A 20119-nucleotide genomic window follows, 5' to 3' on the forward strand; every position below is an offset into this window, starting at 1 on the left:
GCGGTACGATTCGGTGTCCGATCCGACGTGCGGCGCTGCATGTTACGGCATGAGCGGCGCGTAAGCTCCGCCCACATCCAACTCCCCAGCTTGAGTTGATATTCACGTCGAGAAACGCAATATAAACAACTCTGCACCACACTGCTTCGCTTTACGCGAAGGCTGTCGATAAAATTATGCCCCTGTGAGTGACAGAACACTTCACGACGGCGGGTTGTCCACTGACGGCTCCGCTAAAGCCAGCGATAGGGCCGGTAGGCATAGCTAGGCGGACGCTGCAGCCGACGGCGCTTGCGATCCAGTCCGAGCTCGTCGAAGAGTGCTTATTTTTGCCAAAACAATGAACACTGTACACTTAGGCCGGCCGTAATTAAATACAATTGGTTTACTCGACGCAGTCGTTGCGAAGGGCAAACGTGCAAGCGAAGCGAGCGGCCTCGCTCAGACGGTCGGTGTGTGATGTCTGCTCGCGAAATGCCCTCGCGTCGCGGCTCCCGATCTCACCAGTAGCTTAGCGCTAGTGTACAAGGCGCTGGTTTGCGTAACAGGCACACGTTCGAGATAATTTTACTGAACTGGTAACTATTTCATGTCAGAAACAAACTGCAGCAGGCAAGGAAAAAGAATAACTGCGAGAAACCGGAAAGCCAGCACCGCCTCCGTGGAGGGAACGTCAGAGCAACGTTCTTAGACATACTTCAGTTTCGCAGCTCCCTATGCGAGCCCATTGGCCGACGTGGCCGAAACGGGTGTCACTGAAACTACCGGCGCTGCAGTCGCGTCTTTCGTCATGCGCCGCGCGTCGTCTGCTCCTGCTGCGACGCGTCGTTTGCACCAACAGGCCTGTAAACGCTTATCCGTCGGTAAATGTAGTTTAGATACGCAGTCTGAGTTTTGTGACAAACCTGCCGCGCGTAAGTAACGGGGACTTCACGGTGTCTGTGCACTATCGGCGCTGCAGTGACACATATCTCTCACGCAGCGCGCATCGTCTACTCCTGCGATGTCATCTCTGCGGTGGGTCATTTTCCCCAACTGGCCTGTGCCGTTTGCTCTTTGACGACTGTGTTTTGGCTGCCCTAACAATATTTTATGCCAAGGACCTTTGAATGACATGTCTAGCTAGTCTTTAGAAGCTGCAACTACACCGCAAATGAGAGGTCGTGCACTGCGATTCCGCTTTTCAACCAACTTTTTCCCCTATAAAAGCGCCACGGTGCTCCCTTCAGCGGGGGCTTTGTTTTTTCCTGCTTATTCTTAAGATGTGTATTCATTAAAGACGGTGAGCGCCTGTGCAGACGTAGGGACATTAACGCATCACGCCCAGCAGTCGCTTGAGACAACGCTGTGGTGAATTGATATCCACCCCCGTCAACGCTTCGCCTAATAAATTTAATTGACACATGTATTTTTTATAGTTGTCCGCGGATATTATGGGACGTGCAAATGAGTTGGAAGTGATCTGTGAGCAGTGACAAGGACGAAGTTAAATACTATGAACATATTTATGTCAAAGCTTAATCCATTTTCTTTTTGACGAACAAAACAAACAACAAACACAGTGACACTTTTTATTTACTTTGTGCACAAAAAAGTAATTTTGAGCTACTTTTGCTCAAAGCAATTTTGCCCTCTTTCTGGCTGCTTGCACCTGCTCTGTCAGCGAGTTATCGACGCCAATCAGCACAGGTTATATATGAAATAAGCTACGCTAGCTCACCTGTCCATATTTGTGCTTGAGCAAATGGTTGCGTACACACTTCAGTGCATGTGGCACATCACACAGGAAATAAAGGTACGCGCTCTCAGGCAGGCATGGATGTGGAATCTTGTGAGAAGGTGAGGTTACGCTGCCGCTGATTCCCATCTGCTGCCACATCAAGCGATTGTTCCCAGCCCCGTCACTGACTACGGCGATCACCATAGCACCACGTTTATGCAATTGCATTACTGCTTGCAACACCAGCTCTGCTAAAATCTTGCCAGGCGCAGCACCTTTCGTGGCAAAGGTGGCAATCGGTTGCACCCAGCTCTCCGAAGTGGTACGAACATCAGCACGAGCGCATGATCTGCAAGTTGGTCAGTTCCTTCATTTGAAATACCGCCGTAGTCCACAAAACCATCAAGTTTGGAGGTTGACTTGTTGAAATCGTACGCCTGGCGTAACTTAATTTCATCCAAAATCAGTGTGCCGAATGTCTTCCCATCTGCTCTGTTGCCCAGCTGTTTTCCAATAGCTTCCATACAGAGAGGATTGAAGCATGGTATGCCTTCCAGTATTTGTGTGAGACGGCTCAGGGAGGGCAAGGGCAGCATCTTCATGTCAGACAGAAGCTTATATGCTCGAGGGCTCGCTATCCTCAGCATTAAACAATTCAGAAGCCAGTCCGCATTGTACCGCGCGCCACACGGAGACTTTGCTTTCAACTGTTTAAACGATGTCATAAATGCAAGTCGCTGCAAAGGCGGAAGTTCGGCCAACGCTTCCTCGATTCTGTTATCGGGCATTTCAGAAAGCCTTTTCTTCAGAGCCAAAATTTCCATCTTTTGCTTTTGATGCGCAGCAGCCGCCCTAAGCAGCCTCTTCTTCACATTGCGTAGTTTCTGATATCGCTTGAGCGTTGCGCTCGGAGCCTTAATGCTCAGTCGAAGTTTCCTCTGTAGACGGAGACAACGCGCGCAGTTGCTTTGTAAGTACATTGCACTGCTTGTGATGCATATTATCTGATGTCGCCGAGTCACGCTGGCCTTCTTTCACGCCCGCACATATGTTCAAGCTGTCTGCTTCTCTCAGGATTCTTTCCACACTTGCAATTAAACTCTCCAGCGTCTTGCGGCGGTGCGAAAAAATGGTGACCAGCGGCATCGTGTCTAAGGCCGCTCATGCAGCCGGGGGCAAAACAGCACGGCATAAGGAACTTCTTGCTGTCATGAGATGCGGAAACGCTTCTTCAAGAAGCTTTTCAAGCGAGCAAATCGCGACACATCACACAACAGCTACAAAACGGAGAAGGATAGCGACTGACGGTGCAGCGCAATAAACATGAAACCAGAAGAAGTCAAGTTTCAAGTTCCTTACCAGAAACGCACTTACAATACATAGCTAAGATATCACAATATTTCACAACGAGGCTCAAAATTAAGAACTGTGAAATAACTACTTCTCAAAATATAAAACAGAAATCTACCAGAAATGACGCAACTTCTATCAGAAACGAAACAAAAAGTGACGAAAGACGCGATCGCAGCGCCGCTAGTTCGCGTGACCACCACTTCGGCCATCTCCCGAGCGGAGCTGCGAAACTGAAGTATGTCTAAGAACGTTGCGTCAGAGAACGTCACATGCCAGCCGCGCTGCCAATGGCTGCGGCCAGACGACGGTGCAGTTGTCGGACATGTCGAACGATGAAAATCTGCCCGGTTTGTCGCACGCCGGACGTCCGATCCGGCGCTTCGGCACGGCAAAACACCTCGCTTCGGGCTGCAGTTTCGGCGCGTCAGACGCCGGATCGGACACCAAATCGGACCGTGTGTCTCCCGCTTTAGTTGGCGAACACGAGCCGATCAGCGCGCCGTCTAGTGCGATGGTGCATGGCCTACGGGCTTCTTTGACACCTACTGAGCACAAATTCATGATCACCGCTCATATACACGCTTCCCATGGCACTAGCTGTCGTGTTTTCGAGAATACGAGCCCACATCTTGAATTGGTGAGACCATATTTTCTCTTAGCGTCCGGTATTAGAAGCATTTTTTTTCTATGAACATTCTGCTATCATCTGTTACTAGGAAGTTGATTAAAAATTAGGAAAACAGTTACTGTGCAAAAAAAAAAACATTTTTTTTTAATGCAGCCAGTCTTTGCATATTCATTTATAGTTCAGATGCTGTTATATGTTCATTTTTCACTAAATCATTTTTAACAACTTTGTAGTAACCAGTGTTACTAGAAAGTTGATTGCAAATTGTGGAAAGTTACACCTGTCCATGAAACAACACTGTCTTGCACCAGCTATGTTCACTGAATAATTATAACCTTATTGAATAATATTCATGCATGTTTTGTAACTTGGGTTATGTACTTTAAGAACATAATTATTTTTATTACCTTCCTATTGAATCGTGTTTTTAAAAAGTTAAAATAGTGTGTCTTAACTTTCTAGTAACTTTCTTTTTACATACTGAAGTTAGAAAAGAAGTAACCAACTTTCTTTTGACAAACGTTACTAAAAAGTAAAAGTCAATAGGATGTTACTAAAGTTGATAGGATGTTGATAAAAGTTCTAAAGAAAGTAAGGAAGCATTTTTGTATGGGAACGCAGGCGACTGGGGTGGCTTCACGAAAAAGCGCGCTTCACTCACTGGAGCATGTTCCGGCTGGTTTTGTCTACAGCTTGCGAACAGCCTGCTTAGGCAATATGCATGGACAGAAACAAGCTTCTCAGCGCATAAACGACTTCGCACTGTTTTTTTTTTTTTTCTTCTAAGTGATGAGGGCAACAGAACAAAGTTGTCTTTTGCGCGCTCTTTATTACGCTGGGGCCATATTATTTTACCGTCACAGCTGTCACCGCAGTGCATCCGGAGAAACCCATCAGGCGCGCTTTTCACGATTGGGGTGATGACGTGATGAGCCTAGCGCGCCGTTTCGCGCATCTCTTGATGCTAAACGAAATAGGTTGATTGACTTAAGAAAATGGCCGACGCCCGTCATAAACTTCACTGAAAATTGGACAGGGATTGTTCAGTCGTGCATGTATACTTGCTCATGTTTGTCATCGATACTATTATTAAGGAATGCAAAAAAGAGTACTTCGAAAGTAACGAAAGAGTGACATCCGCTGCTCCGCGGCTCTCTTATTATCGTGTTATTGTCGCTCGTAACTGCGCACGGATCACTTTAAGTGATGTAGGGAACTGCTCTCTCCGGCATAGCAGCTGATTTGGGAGTAATCTTACGTGCCATTTTCATCTTTCTACGTCAAATAAAAAGATGCAACTCATATTCCTTTTGTCCTACTTAATGCAATATTGCGGAAGCGGTGTCAGCCATTGTCGCGTATACATGTCGCGGGAAGTCGTATTCTGATTTAGATGAGTCGTCGATCAATACATTAATAACATTGATAAGCTGATTTAATATAGGTCGCGCGGACGTCTTCGATGCATATTACGAGAGCTCAACCCAGCTCCTCAGGCGCGGCGGTGTGGCCTTCAATACCACGTGACACCGTGACGTCACGACAGAGGAGAAACGGGGCTCCAACTCGCACCGTCGCTCGCGGCGTCGCGGCGGTATATAAGCAGCTGCGCTTGCCTCTGCTAGACACTCACGAGGTGAGATGCCTCCTGGAGACAGAGCTGCTCGTTGGAATGAGAAGCGAAGGTTGCGGCGTGCTACAGAGACTGATTTTCTAGGTGGCTTTGGCTCAACTCTTGCAAGATGGGCTGGGTGGGAATCGAACCAGGGTCTCCGGAGTGTGAGACGGAGACGCTACCACTGAGCCACGAGTACGATGCTTCAAAGCGGTACAAAAGCGCCTCTAGTGAATGTGGTGTTGCCTTAGAAACGAGCTGTTTCTCAGGCGTGCGTCTCTTGCTCAGGCGCACATTTCATTGCCGCGCCGAACGCTGCGTTGCTCGACGCTCACCGCGTCGAATGCGGGGCGCGTAGTCGCTGCGCCGTAGCCCATTGTCTTACCTTGGCGGGTCGACGGGAACGCTATCGCGTTCCACTCTTGAAGGCGAAGCAGAGTAACGCATGAGTTGTTTCTTCGTCTAGCCGAACCAAATATAGCCAAGCAACAGCAGTTCACCAGGCTAAACAGTGGTTCAACAACTAAAATAAAGGCTAGTATGCTTCGCATCCTGGGCTTAACCTTAGCTAAGCCACAGCCATTTTTTTTTAATTCCCTGGAGTCCATGCACGCAGAATCCGAATGTCGTTTCTGTCCATATTGAATCGGTGGTTGAAGTTCAAAAAGAATAATCGACGTGTCTATTTTCTAGATTACATCACGGCTTGCCGGCTAATTAAGTGGTTCTTCGTTTCCAGATCCTTTAACCTGCCTGCGAAAGGAAATGAGTGGTGTGTCAGCTGGTGGGAAGGGTTTTTTTACGCTTTGTCAGTCATTGGTTTGCCTTTTCGTGAATCACCTTGACAACTATATTTTCGTTGTCTAAATAAACTTGTATTGATGTCTGTCTGCTCACCTTTTCCTCTGAAAAGGTCCTATGCATATTATCGCTAAAATGTAATCACTTGTTAACTGTGGTATATACGACCGAAAGCGACGCGTGGTCTTGGCGTTACGCCATAGATATGGGCAGCGGATAAATTTGGTGCGTATGAAGAACTGATTTATGGTTTTCCTTTTTTTTTTCAGTGCGAAGGGGGAGGCTAGGCTGAGTGGTAAAACCTAACTATGAATACCGGCAAGGGAACGCTGGCCGCGGACAAGGCATGCTGTTGCCGTCGTGGGGAAGTCGCCGGCCCGCGTGTCGGTCGAACGCGGCCACGATGGGTTACCATGCATCGGCCGCGCCGGACGCAATGGCGCTCCGCGGAGCGATGCCCCGCTGAGCCGTGTTCCCCCTACAAGAGCGGACGACCCTGTACGTATGCCGGCACTATAGAAAGCCGATAAAACCGCCAGGAACGGAGACAAAGTCGAAAAAGCGCCACGTCGAAAACACGGCAGAAGGGGCCGCTTACTGAACTATACATCGTCTCGAAAACACCCTCCGCTACTTCCAACGGACACTCCTTGCTATCGAATCACGAAGTTCCAAGGTACTAACGACGGAGCGAAGACACAAAAGGGCCTTCTCTCCGCGTATAGTACATTACTGAGGCGCGCGAAATGCGAGAGCTAAACGCGCTTTATCTGCCACGCTCCCTACCACGAAAGTCCATTAGAGTGGGGCGACAGGCACTGGCACTTTCCATGGGCAACTAAGTGGTCCCTGTATACGCAATGCAACATAAATGCCAGAGAAAGAAAAGGACAGGCGCGCGTGGAGCCCGGGCAAGCCAGCGTACGTGTTTTCGTCCTTGCCGATGCCGGCGTGATCGCCGCGGGCGCTCGCCCTCCAATGCCGGCGATAAAGGGGGCGGTCTTCGACGGCTCGGGGCGTATGGTGAATACGCGGGGCGATCGAAAGTATAGTGCTTCGAGATGGGCCGCCGCCGCCGCCGCTACCAGCGTCGCACGGCCCAGAGGCCCCCTTTCCGAAACTCACTCGCATATACCGCCGTATATGTATGCAAGCGGCGTTAGCGCGCAAACATCCGGCAAAGCAGAAAGAGGGAGAGGTCGAGAAGTGGCGCCACGGTCGTCCGCAAATTTTTTTGGTGCCAGAATCGAATGTTTACGACTAGCGAATCATACGACTCCTGAGAGGCAGTTGAACTCCTTGCTAAAGAAGTGGATGGGGTGAGAGTCAAAAAAAAGAAAAAGAAGAGAGAGATAAAACTTTATTGTGTCCTTGATGGGGTTAAGGGGTGGCGAGGGTCGGGAGACTAACCCCCAATCCCCCCCTTCCTCAGACGGCGGCCAGTTCTTGCTTTCTGGCGGCGTCTTCGGCCATCCGGACGGCCCAGAGCTGCTCCTCTGGGTCTAAGCTGAGCAGCAATGTCTCCCACTGCTCGGCCGTACTAATGATGCGTGTGTTAGTGCGGGAGGTGTTGGTGGGTGAGGCTTTGGGGTATTGCCAAATAATATGATTGAGGTCGGCGCGGGCTTTGCACGCTTTGCAGAGTGGTGAGTATGCGTCGGGGTACATGCGGTTGTAAAGCACGGGGTTCGGAAAAGTTCGTGTTTGAAGGAGTCGCCAAGTGGTGGATTGAGACTTAGTCAGTGATTTGTGTGCTGGGGGGTAGCGTAACCGCTCTCTGCGGTAGTGCAGTAGAATTTCTCCGAACGTGACCATTCGGTCCCGCGCGTGACCGCGATGCAAAACAGAGGGCTGGTCGGGATCGGAAGACGCAGGAGAAGGATGATGCGCCCGGTGTGCGAGAGCTCGGGCGGCATCGTGTGCGGCTTCGTGTCCAGCCAGACCCGAGTGACCAGGGGCCCAGATGATCTGCACGCGGCGTTGCCTTGAGGGAGGAGTCCCAGAGAGAATCCTCTGCGCTTGGGGTGCTATTAGTCCTCTTGCGTAGTTACGAATGGCCGTTTTTGAGTCGCTGATGATGCAGTGTGCATTGGTAGCCGCGTAGGCCAAAGCGATGGCCGTTTCTTCTCCTTCTTCGGGTTGCGTGGCGAATATTGATGCGGCCGCGGAGAGGTGGTACTGCGAACCCGCGACTGCGACGACCGCCATGGCGTTTTGGTTGGGGTAGTCTGCTGCGTCTACGTAGGTTACGTCAGCGGCTTGGTCGTAGCGCTTTTGTAGTTGTTTAGCCCTTTCTGCACGTCGCTCCGGATTGTGTTCAGGGTGCATATTGCGAGGTATGGGCGGGATAACTAGCTGATCACGAATGTTTGGAGGGATGGGTACTTTTGGTCCGAATTGCGTGGTGTAGGTTATGCCTAGGGTGCCTAGAATGTGCCTGCCCGTGGTGGAATGGGCAAGTCGTTCGTATTGGCTAATACGTTGCGCTTCAATAAGCTCGTCTATGGTGTTATGAATGCCTAGGGCGTCCAGTTTCTCGTTAGAGGTGGTGATGGGAAGATGCAGGGCTTGTTTATAGGCCCATCTTGATCATGGTATTGAGTTTGGACTTCTCAGTTGCATTGAGGCTAAGGTACGGGGCGACATAGGTGATCCTGCTCAAGGCGTAGGCGGTTACCAGGCGTATAAGGTTGCTTTCCTTCATGCCGTGATGTCGATTTCCGATGCATGCAATGAGGCGAGTGGTTTGGTGTACATGATTATCTAATTGCTTGAGTATGTCCGTGTTTCTGCCGTTTTGTTGGACGCGTAAGCCAAGGATACGAATGCTAGGTACTGTAGGTATGCGTTGCTGGTGCACGCGGAGTTCAATCTCGGGTGGGTGAGGGTCTGGACGTCGACCTCCCCAATTAGGCTTGTACAGAAGGAGCTCCGATTTCTGTGGGGAACACGCCAGGCCGCGCGGTTCTACGTATGCAACGACCTCGTTGATAGCTTGCTGCAGCGTGTCTTGGATGTCTCCGTCGCTGCCCCCGGTGACCCACAGGGTGATATCGTCTGCGTATAGGCTATGCTTGAGGTTGGGGATGCTAGCTAACGCAGGCGGTAGTCCGAGCAAGGCCACGTTAAACAGAAAAGGGGATAGAACCGATCGAAAAAAAGAAGAGACACGGAACGATATAAGCAAACAATAAAATCAATGGCAACAAAAGTTCGCAACAGTCCTAAAAAGTGGTTTGAAACCTACTTTGTTACGCTATTTGTCAGCCACCGAAAATATAGGCTGGTATAGTGTAAGGACTCCTTTTGCTCGATTGTGTGTCTTTTTTTTTTTCTTATCGTTCACAGCCGACCGATCGCGGTGATAACGTGAGCGGCACGCAGCTTGCACCACAGACTAACAGCGAAAAAAAAAAATGCGTTCGAATAGAATCGATACATTATTCCCGGTCCTAGTAGACAAGGAACCCTTAACAGCGAATATACGTAAACTGCTCGTTGCACCCCACTGCTCAGACAGCAGACTTCGCGACTTCGTGCGCCTGCGCACTGAGCAACACATTCGCACATACGAATGAGTAGAGAGAGTAAACGTTTATTGTAACAGAGACTGTTTGGTTATGGTGGGTGGAGCCCCTCCTCCAGGGCCCCACTGGTTACTGCGGCTCGCCGGGCCTGGTCAAGGGTCGCCAGTTGGCTTCCCAATTCCACTTCCGCGAGTCGCGCCTCCCACGACCAGTTATGTAGAGTGTTGTCTAGCAGCGGCGAGGTGGCAGCCGCCGGACGTGACGCGCACTGGAATGTTATGTGTTCCAATGTCGGTGTTCCTTCGCACCACGGGCATGTGTTGCTATATTTGTCTGGGTACATTTTGTGTAGCCTGTATAAATGTGGGAAAGTGTTTGTTTGCAGGCGGCGCCAGTCCCGTGCTTGCCTCCTGTCTAGGCCTGGGTGAGGAAGGGCTTTGGTTCGCCTACTTAGCCGTTGTAACTCGAGGATTTCTCTTGGCGCACCGGGTGTCGAGGTGTTCTCCCGGGCGGTGTGGCCCGCGGCTCGGCCTGTCATGCCTCGAGCCAAGCGGTCCGCCCGTTCGTTCCCCGCTATCCCTGTGTGCGCCGGGCACCAGGTCACGCAATGATCCATGGAGAGGTTCGTTCCTAGGATGCGGAAGACGCAGCCCGGTAAAGCCCCCCCAAGGAAGAGGCGGCAGGCGTCCTGCGAGTCTGTCAGCACGTAGGCCGATTGGCCCTTAGCTTCCGCGGCGCGTATAGCAAGGGCTATGGCCACAGCTTCGGCCGTTGCAACCGTACGAATGAGTAAGTTTCGTTTCACGCGAGTAAGGCGCGGAATACGGAAGCCGGTACTGATGGTGACGACGCCAACAGAGACCATGCACGGCCGGCTCGAAGCAGTCTAGACCGGACAAGAAGGACCGACAGATAGTCGGCATTATCACAAGATCGCGCAAAAGGGAACCTGCGTCGTTTACCACGTTACCGTATTGCGCTTCAGCGGACACTGTGAGGCTCTTTTCTGATAGGAAACACTTCAGTGCCTCCATGTGAGAACCCACGCGGCTTGCATAGCTTTCGACTACCCGATAAGTCTGAAAGCGCTGTCTAAAAAATGGCTGTACACATAGGATGAGACGCGCAGCCCTCTGACGACAAGATGTTCAACTCAGTCCGCTTTCGTTGTGAAGGGCACGTGACAGGCTCGTGTTAAGCGACAGTGGCCAGCTTCTCTACAACACAGAGGCCCGTTATAGAAAGTTCCCCGCCGAGGCCGTAAGGAGCTCTTCAACGAGTAAAAGCGTACGACGCAAGCTTAACGCTTCGGCGAGCACATTAACGAGCGGGCTTTCTGCCGCCGCTCGCCGACGCCGCTGCCTCTTGCGGCAATGCTCTACCGCCCGCACACCGGCGACGATGGAAGAAATAATCTGTTAGCGGCGGGAAACCCCCAGATACCCGACGTGGACGCGAAGCGTCATATTTCACCCGGCGCTTTCGCACGCTAATGATGGGGGCAATCTGCCTCTTTCAGGAGATCTGACGCACCCGCGAGAGTTGTGTGAAAAGAAGAATGCCACGGGGACCTGTGCCAACGGCACCGCGTGCATAGCACAAAGCCCTTGGTGAAGTATAAAAGATTCTGGGTTTCTTTACGTGCCAAAACCATGACATTACTGTAGCGAAGAAGAACCACCGGTCAGCCATGCGAATCTCCAGCGTACAAAGAGGAGCGCATCACCAGAGCATCACCAGCGTTTACGTACAGGGCCAGTTCTGGCTGCTCCCAAGATAACGCCACCCGCCGAGATCGCTTTCTCCCTTCTTGCGTACCTTGTTAATAATCACTTTGACAATATGGTTACGAGGCACACCGTAGTGAGAGGGGGGGGAGGGACGTCTGAGGGGGCTCTGGATTAGCTTAATGACCACTAGGGGTTCTTTAACTTGCACCCAATGCACGGTATTCCGCGGCCTCGCGCTTAGAAGCGCAACGCCGAAGCCACTACGCCACCATGGCGGGTCGGTCAGCGACGTATCAAGATTACCGGTCCATACCCATGGCAATGCTCCCCCCACCCCCCGCTTCATCCCAACACTGCAGTCAGCAACCTCTATCATACCCCCAATGCATCCAGCCGCGATCATGAACGGACAGGCTCACTCCACCACCCCACACATGTAACTGACATCCTTCCACTAAACACGTTAGAAGCCAATAAACTCTACTAATCAAACACGTTAGAAATGTGTTCGGCGAGGAGTTGACCGACCACAGGCGAGCGCTGGACGGTGCAAAATGTCCTCTTTCTCTCTCTATCGCTCTCTCTCTCTCGTCCTTGAAAGTAGGGATCGCCACGGTCACTACAGGCAAACGCAAGAACGCATCGGCGCTACCAGAGTGTACAGGGACTGCGACACTGCGCAGGCGCGAAACCTGAACTCGACTAGACATTTTTTTTTTGTCATCTTTTTTTCCCAAGGCTTATAGCGTATAATTAACCGAATGCACGTTGCATCAGCCATGTGCGTTTCTTTTTCGTCAGTTACTGCGCATGCATTGCCTTTCAGGTATATTTTTTCTCCCAGTCTCTCCATGCAAGGCCAGCTATGCACCTCAGGGAATGGTTTTCTGCACACGAAAAAAAAAGGGGGGGGGGGGAATAAGGAAAGAAAACAACGAAACTGGAAAAAATACGATGATTCGCTCAAACTTCACGATATGCCAAGCACAACCTCGCGCCGTGACTCCGCACTCCTGTTTACGTCACGACCGGAGCGTGACAACGGAAGCTCAGCGCTGGCGTACGTACAGCCGGGCCACTTCCTCTCCGATGCTCGGCTGTCGCAATGGGGGGGGGGGAGGAAGCTTCAGTTTCAGAGCGACGGAAACGTTAGGCGATCGCGTCGCTCGCATTGCGAGAGGAGACAAATACGGCAAAAGAAGGGCTGCCCGCGTGCTGCGCGCAATACTCGAACGACGGACGAGACCTCCTCGTTTTGCAAGGCTGTTTATTTCTCTTACACAAAGCGCCTTGCATCAGATCGTGCATACAGACTTTGTTGGCTTGCTTGACCTTGTTGGCTGGCTATATATACAGAGCGGAAGAAATGGGAGCAACTTCAGTGTGATATATGTATATATATATATATATGTAGAGAGAGAGAGAGAGAGAGAGAGAGGGAGGCAGCTGGCGTAAAGCGGAGCCTTGGTTCCCGCCACAATCCCATCATCCCACATGGTAACCTCACAGGAAGCCCGCTTCCAGCTCTCCGTTGGCGCACTTATGCAGCACGGCATCTCGGACCACCACAATGATGACTCAGGAGGACGTAAAGAAACCGGAGGGGGAAATGCAAGCAAGGCGCACGGAATGACTCGTCAAGCCACCGAGGGGAAATGATGTCGCTGACCCCGACGATGCGCAATGCGGTGGCAACATGCCGCCGTTGCAGCAGTCGAGGGAAGAACAATGCCGATTATACACCATATAACGCCCCTTGATCTCCGCGCCTTCGGCAGCTTCGGCCAACGCGATACGTGATGGAGAGGATGATGGTGACGATGATGATGATAATGATGAAGATGACGACGACATGGTGCTTTCCCTTGGTAGCAGACAGACAGGCATGCGTAGGGCTGACGTCGATCCTAGCAATCACACATGAGATCAAAACAGAAAAAAAAGTATATTAAAGAAAATCGAGGGCAGTACAATTACAGTAAACTTGGGGAAGATGGAAAGCCTAGCAAATTGCGCACTATAGTTAGGGACAATTTAATAAAAGCGAAGTAAAAGTCTGGGGCGTTGCGTGCGACTATCACGATCTTATTTATGAAGCACGTCGTACAGCGGGACTTTCAATTAGTCTTGGCCATCTGGGGTTCTTTAACGCGGACCCAAATCAAAGCGCTGTTGTGAGGTTTGCACGTCCCAACTTTTGTGACGTCAATCTCACCGCCGCCTATCGCTGTTGTGAAGTTGGGGGTCCGTGCGGCCGAAGAAGCTTCCATGGATGGTGTCGTGCCAGGAGCCGGGAGAAAGGGTTCCGAGCGACGTTCAAGAGAATGAAGAAAATGGAATATATTCAACAAAGGTATACATGGTTGAGATTTACAAAACGGCTCTAACTATTGGAGCACACTATGGCAGCCTCTTAGCATGTCCAAATGTCACATTGTTTGCGAGCGTCCTCCTCCCTCTCAGTGCCGTCTGGATCCTCTTTTTATGCCTGCGCCGTCATTGTTTATGGTTTCCACCAATCCGGCATCAGGAGACCAATCCCGTCGTCGGGGGAACGATGGCGTCGGGTCACCGACGGCGTCAGGAGGTCGGCTGCCCTTTTCCTCCGAAGGTAACTTGGTCGGAAACGCACGCACCTACCTCACTTGGCACAAACAGGGAAAGAGGGGGAACATCCGCTGACTCCGATTCCGGCGTGGTCGTGCCAATCTGTGCGGCTGACAAGTGTGAAGAATCGTAGCATGAAGGGTGACAACTGCATGTCGCCGCTGTGGCATCCCCCCTCTGAACGGCCGCCGGGCACAACAGCAAACGACGGTTTTTTGCATTTCGACCCCATCAAAATCCGGCCGCCGCGGCCGTGATCGAACCCGTGATGTCCAGCTTAGCGGCTCAACGCCACATATAGTCAATATGCTACCGCACTGAGTAGGAGGAGGAGGAAAAGAAGGAAGGAAAGGCAGGGAGGTCAACCAGACGCACGTTCGCGGTTGGTAAATACAGTTTAGAGGCTGCATCTAGCCCGCACAGACGACGACGACACAACGACAACAAAGAGACGCCCCGTCGACCTCGCGCAGTGGGAACCAGAGAAGCCCTGCTGCAGCCACCGCAGCTGCAGTGACGTCGCGCACGAGGCCGAGCGCCGAAGAGCCTTTGCCGTTGTTTTTGTTGTGGCTGGTCAACACTCGCGGCACGGAGGACCACCGGAAAGGAGAAGGAACGGGCGCTATCTATGCGCGAGCAGGCACGCGGGCAAGCGCAAACAAATAGGTTTGTAGGCACAGTGGCACAGATAAGAAGGGTCTCAGACGGGCCGCAGGAAACGGGGCTGAAGAGATGCGCGTGCCACTCGACCTAGCCCGAAAAGCCTTTTCGTGAAGAAAACAGATAGTGCGGGCGTTACACTACGCCCGTCGGCGTCTTGATCGTCTGCGGAGAACAGCTCTTCGCGACGTGCTATTGGCCCCGAGATCGAACAGAGTCGGCTCCTAGCGGCGAGGTGACGAAGCTCCCAAGTGTGGATGCCGGCGGCCCGTCGCCGCTCCAGCCGCAGTGTGCAGCGATCGTAGTTCGCGAAATCACGATGGATGTTGACAAGGACGGTTCGTTCGATGGTTAGTAACTTCTCAACCTGTTATTCTTTCATTTTATGCGAAGCATATTACGAGGGCTCAACCCAGCTCCTCAGGCGCGGCGGTGACCATGAAATCACGTGACACCGTGACGTCACGACAGAGGAGAAGTGGCTTTGGCTCAACTCTTGCAAGACGGGCTGGGTGGGAATCGAACCAGGGTCTCCGGAGTGTGGGACGGAGACGCTACCACTGAGCCACGAGTACAACGCTTCAAAGCGGTACAAAAGCGCCTCTAGTGAATGCGGTGTTGCCTTAGAAACGCGCTGTTTCTACGGCGTGCGTCTCTTGCTCAGGCGCACATTTCGTTGCCGCGCCGAACGCTGCTTTGCTCGACGCTCACCGCGTCCAATGCGGGGCGCGTAGTCGCTGCCCTGTAGCCCATTGTCTTACACCCCTTGGCGGGTCGACGGGAACGCTGTCGCGTTCCACTCTTGAAGGCGAAGAAGTAATGCATGAGTTGTTTCTTCGTCTAGCCGAACCAAATATAGCCAAGCAACAGCAGTTCACCAGGCTAAACAGTGGTTCAACAACTAAAATAAAGGCTAGTATGCTTCGCATCCTGGGCTTAACCTTACCTAAGCCACAGCCATTTTTTTGTAACGGAAATTCGTAAAGTAAATCGCTGTACGTTTTTAGTGTACTGATGCGAAAAGCATTTGCTTAACGCGACCACACCATGTGCGCTCGTCTCCTTTCAACGTGTTGTGAGGTTAACATGCGTTCTTTTTCCGTTTTACAGCACCCTTGCCTCTAAGCACAGTTCTCAACCATGTTAGGGACGGTGTCAGGTGTCTCGTCGAAGGCGACCAAGTCGTTGCGGCGGGCCACATCATTGAGTGTATAGTGCCGTCGCTTCCACCTGCTGCTCTGACGGTCCTGTGCACGTTATCGCATTCGTGCTGCAGTCGTCCGCGCTTAGTAAAGACCCACACCGAGTCGACCTGAATTTGACCGACGAGACAAAAATAGCAGAATTGAACTGCACATGCCCTGCAGGGTAAAGTATTGCCTCAAGATGTTCGGATGTAGTTGGTCGCGGCGCGTATCGCGATTTGTTTAAATTACATCACACTAAGCTGACTCGCTGATTTGCGATGTGTTTACGTTATGCGATAAATTTAGAGAACTTATGTTGCTTTATCAATTTTTGTTTTTCGCCAGACCTACGAAATCGCGAGTTAGTTTCAGAGTGTTACTACCATAGTAAAATGTTTTCGAGTCGCTTTATAATCAGTTGCAACCGTTACACGAAGCTCAAATAAAGCATGCAACGTATAATTTATGTTGTATCATAATCATTAGATTCCTTTAATTACTTTCGCATGCAGGCACTTGAATTTGCAGTGGTGCTTGAATGCAGTGCATCGGGCTTCAATTTTTTCCGCCCCCTTATAATAGAGAGAAAAAAATATATCAATATGAGCAGTAGCAATGAATTCGCTCGCGCATGTTCGTTCATCGCTTAATGGACCATCCGCTGTTGGCTCGCGAAACGACACTGTTTAATCTGTACGAGATCATGCGTACACAGTTGCCGTGTTTCGGTGTTCGTATTCACACTTCTGAACACAGAGAACAGTTCCCGTGGCTGAGGAAAGACAACGGAAAACGTGACAACTAGTCACGCTCGGTGACGGTCGTTTAAACGGACTCGCAGCTGAGCGCGAACCTTGAATTCACTGCGCAGGCGACGCATGAAGTTTATAAAATAAATTGCATGCGTGGACACGCGGTTAATTTACTTGCGGAAGTATATAAAAGCACAGGCAACTTATTACTGGCATCCCAGGCCACGCCGACACGAACTTTCGCGGACTGCAACGATCTTCACACGCACAGCAACCACACAGCAACTACGCATGCAGCAAACATTAATGCCCAGATTGCCGATTAGGATTCCCAAACGTGATATCATATTGGACTACTCGCCATCCTTTTTCGTCAGCGAACGCTTGAACGCACCATCGTCGAAGTGCTTACTGCACACCATCGCATACTTGGAAGGCGCCTTGCCGTTCCGAAGCCTGACGAGCCATTCTCGGCGACGTGCCGCGTCAACGGGATAGCAGTGAAAGCTTATCCCTGGCTCTGTGCAATATGTGCTGCATTGCGGAACCAAACAAAATCTCACGATGGTAAATGAAGCGTTTTCTGCGGTCACGGAGCACAGAATCACGAAATGAAAACAGTAGCTCCCTACACCTCCACACACCGCACGGGCGACGCATACACACTAACGGGGCGACGGTGCTGCCACCTATAGGTCGATCTCGCGGCCAATAGACTTTACCGAGCTCCTTCTCAAAGGAGCACTAACCCACAACCACTAGAGAACGGAAACAGAGCACATGAACGGGACAAGAAAGCAGCAACTGCTATGCCTACCTTCCTTTGCTGTCCCGTTGGTGCATCAGCATTACGCTGTTTTTCGTTCCAAATAGTTACCGTGTACGAACAAGCCCGAAAAGTAACTGTCCTGCGTTGAAAAATCGCACAGCGTTGAACTTAATGACACAGGATACAGCACGTGTCCCCAATTGTCATTGCACTCAGCTTAGCAGGATGCTATGCCAAAGTCTCACTTCGCATCGGCGATCAATGTAACCGCACTCCGCCTCGGCATGAGACGGAGTCGCCGAGGCGAATTGCGAGCGAGCTGAACCAACGTTACTAGACTAGGTAGTAAAGTTGCAGCTGAAACTGCGTTCGCGAGGCTTCACGCTCCGCAGCGACGTCACGGTCTAAAACGGAGTGTCTTTGGGAAGGCCTGCATGCTGCAAGCTGCTTACCGGATCACGGCACGCAAGCGTGCCAGTGGGCGCCCGTGTAGTAACACGAGGAAAAGAAGCTGTAACACCACACGGCGCATCGGGAGATGGTACTGATTAGTGATTATAGGCGGATAATACGAGATTAAGAGGAAAAAGTGGAGTTGAACAAGCAACTCGATGCACACAACAGACAATCGGTAGCGTATTCGAGCAACAAATTAAATGCCAGGAGAAGGAAAACGAACGTTCCGAGGGCGGCCGAATTAATATTATGCAGGTGGAGCGCGATAAGGAAGTTCAACCGTGCAGGATGGGTTAATGGTTTAACGCAGGATAGGAGTAGGTGGAGGTCGCTGGAAGGTGCCTTCGTCCTGTACTAGGCTTAAAAATAGGTCGATGATGGATGATACGCGAATAACTTCACCGCACTTATAAACGCTATCCATTGAACACGTGCCTCGGAAAGCCAAACACGCGCGTGGTAAAGTGACGTCGACTGCATGCTAACTATACTGCGAGGTTGGAGATAAGCAGCCCAAAGTCGAAGCGTACAGCCCTCTTCCTTTTTCTTTAGCTCCTCTTACCTGCAACGTTTTCGCGAACCGCGCACACTTTGCTCGTTCAATAGAAAGCCACGCATGAACCTTAAGGAGAACCGTGCCTGTGTGCAATTCACATGTTAAAGAGACACTTAAAAGGAATAATAAGTCAGGCACGCGTAGGTAAATTACGTAATTTGAATACTAAAAAGGTCAGTCTTAGCGCGAGAGGAGGTTTGGTACACCAGAAAAAAAAACACTAATAAAGAAAATATCCAAGGCGGGTGGCGACGCCACCTGAATGTTCCCGAACTAAATACACAGCTAACCGCGTCGCCACGAGTTTTGACAGCCTTACCAACCCTGCACGGAACCACTTAATGTTTCTGGACAAACGAGAATTACATCGCAGTATTTAAAAAGAAAAGAAAGAATCAACCTAGCAAATGTTACGTGTTTCTCCTGCGTTCTGTCCTCCTTCTACTGTCTTCAGCGCTGTTCACCACGAACTGACGTGCCCAATTTCGTATTTTAAGAATGTTTTCTGCGCAAGAACAGCCCACGGAGACATTAAAATGCGTCGAAATCTGTGACGTAAGATTACGTAACTAGCCCAGAGATATGGATACAAGTTTCAAGAGCAAAAACTTCAACTTCTATCGTCTCACTCAACAACGAAAATTTCTTCCGAAAAAAAAGAAGAAAAAATGCATAGTGTTGAAGTAATACTTTGAGAATGAATTTTGATTTATTGTTGCTCTTCCGTGTTCCTCTAAATGTAGTTTGTCATTGTTTATTCAATTGCGAGATCCCGGGAAACCAAAATGTCGTAAGAGACACCTAAATCGTACAGGTAAACCGTACAGCATAGATACCCCGCATATGCAAGCTGCACCACAACAAGACGCCGCACAGACGCGGTTTCACAGAGTGGCAGAGGAAAAGCGAACTTCTTTTCAATCAAGGCCACGCAGCAGACGGGCGCGCATACGAACGGGCCATCGCCGGGCAATAGGAATCAAAAAACGAAGAAGCGCAGCCGACTCAAAAGCACCGGACAAAGACGGACGAGGAAAAAACAGGCGCGCTGCTCGTGGACTGCAGCCGCTGAATGGCAAGCGCCGAAGCACACGAGTTTGGCAGCCGACGCCATTTCCTCGCCCATACATTATTCGAGCCGCGATCGGCGCTTGCAGAAATCGCGCTACAACCAATTTGCGCGTGCATACAAGCAACGGGGTATACACATAGTATCGGGAAATAAACTGAACGAAAACGCGAACAAGCCAAAACGAAACAATGCCTCGGGCGTGCGCCTATGCGTTCGCCAGTGCGTATACACATGACTGGCATGACGACTCAGCTTTGGAGCTATAGGGAAAGATTTACCATGAAGTTTAGCGACCAAATACGCAGTAACGATTATGCTGCGCCGTAGACGTAGGCGATGCGACGTAGACGATGCGCAATACGTGTTCTGTTTACTTAATTTTTCCTGAAATCACTAAAATACATACGTATGGCGTGTGGGCTAAGGTATTAATATAATTCCCTTTTTTTCCTTTCGCAACTCTGAATTCGTATTACTTTGCTTTGATCGACTCAGCTTTACTTCGCGCGTCGCGACTGCTGCCAGTGATGCACACCGGAAAGTACAACGCAGCAACCACATTAGGCGTATTTCCGACGTCTTTACGGCGTGGCGTCGTATATAGCGTCGGACGTCCGTTTCACGCTGCGATATGACCGCGCTCTTAATGGCGCGCGGTTAGTTATCGTTTTTAGCTGTAGTATAAC

General features: G+C 50.7%; 1 protein-coding gene across 2 annotated transcripts in view; it reads right to left on the minus strand.

Annotated features, from left to right (window-relative positions):
• The window catches only part of ClC-a (chloride channel protein 2), a 130889-nt gene that overhangs the window by 88765 nt on the left and 22005 nt on the right, over window positions 1-20119 (minus strand). The gene's annotated exons all lie outside the window — the stretch shown is intronic.

The sequence above is a fragment of the Dermacentor albipictus genome, chromosome 1 (genome assembly GCF_038994185.2).
Source record: "Dermacentor albipictus isolate Rhodes 1998 colony chromosome 1, USDA_Dalb.pri_finalv2, whole genome shotgun sequence".
Taxonomy (NCBI): Eukaryota; Metazoa; Arthropoda; class Arachnida; order Ixodida; family Ixodidae; genus Dermacentor; species Dermacentor albipictus.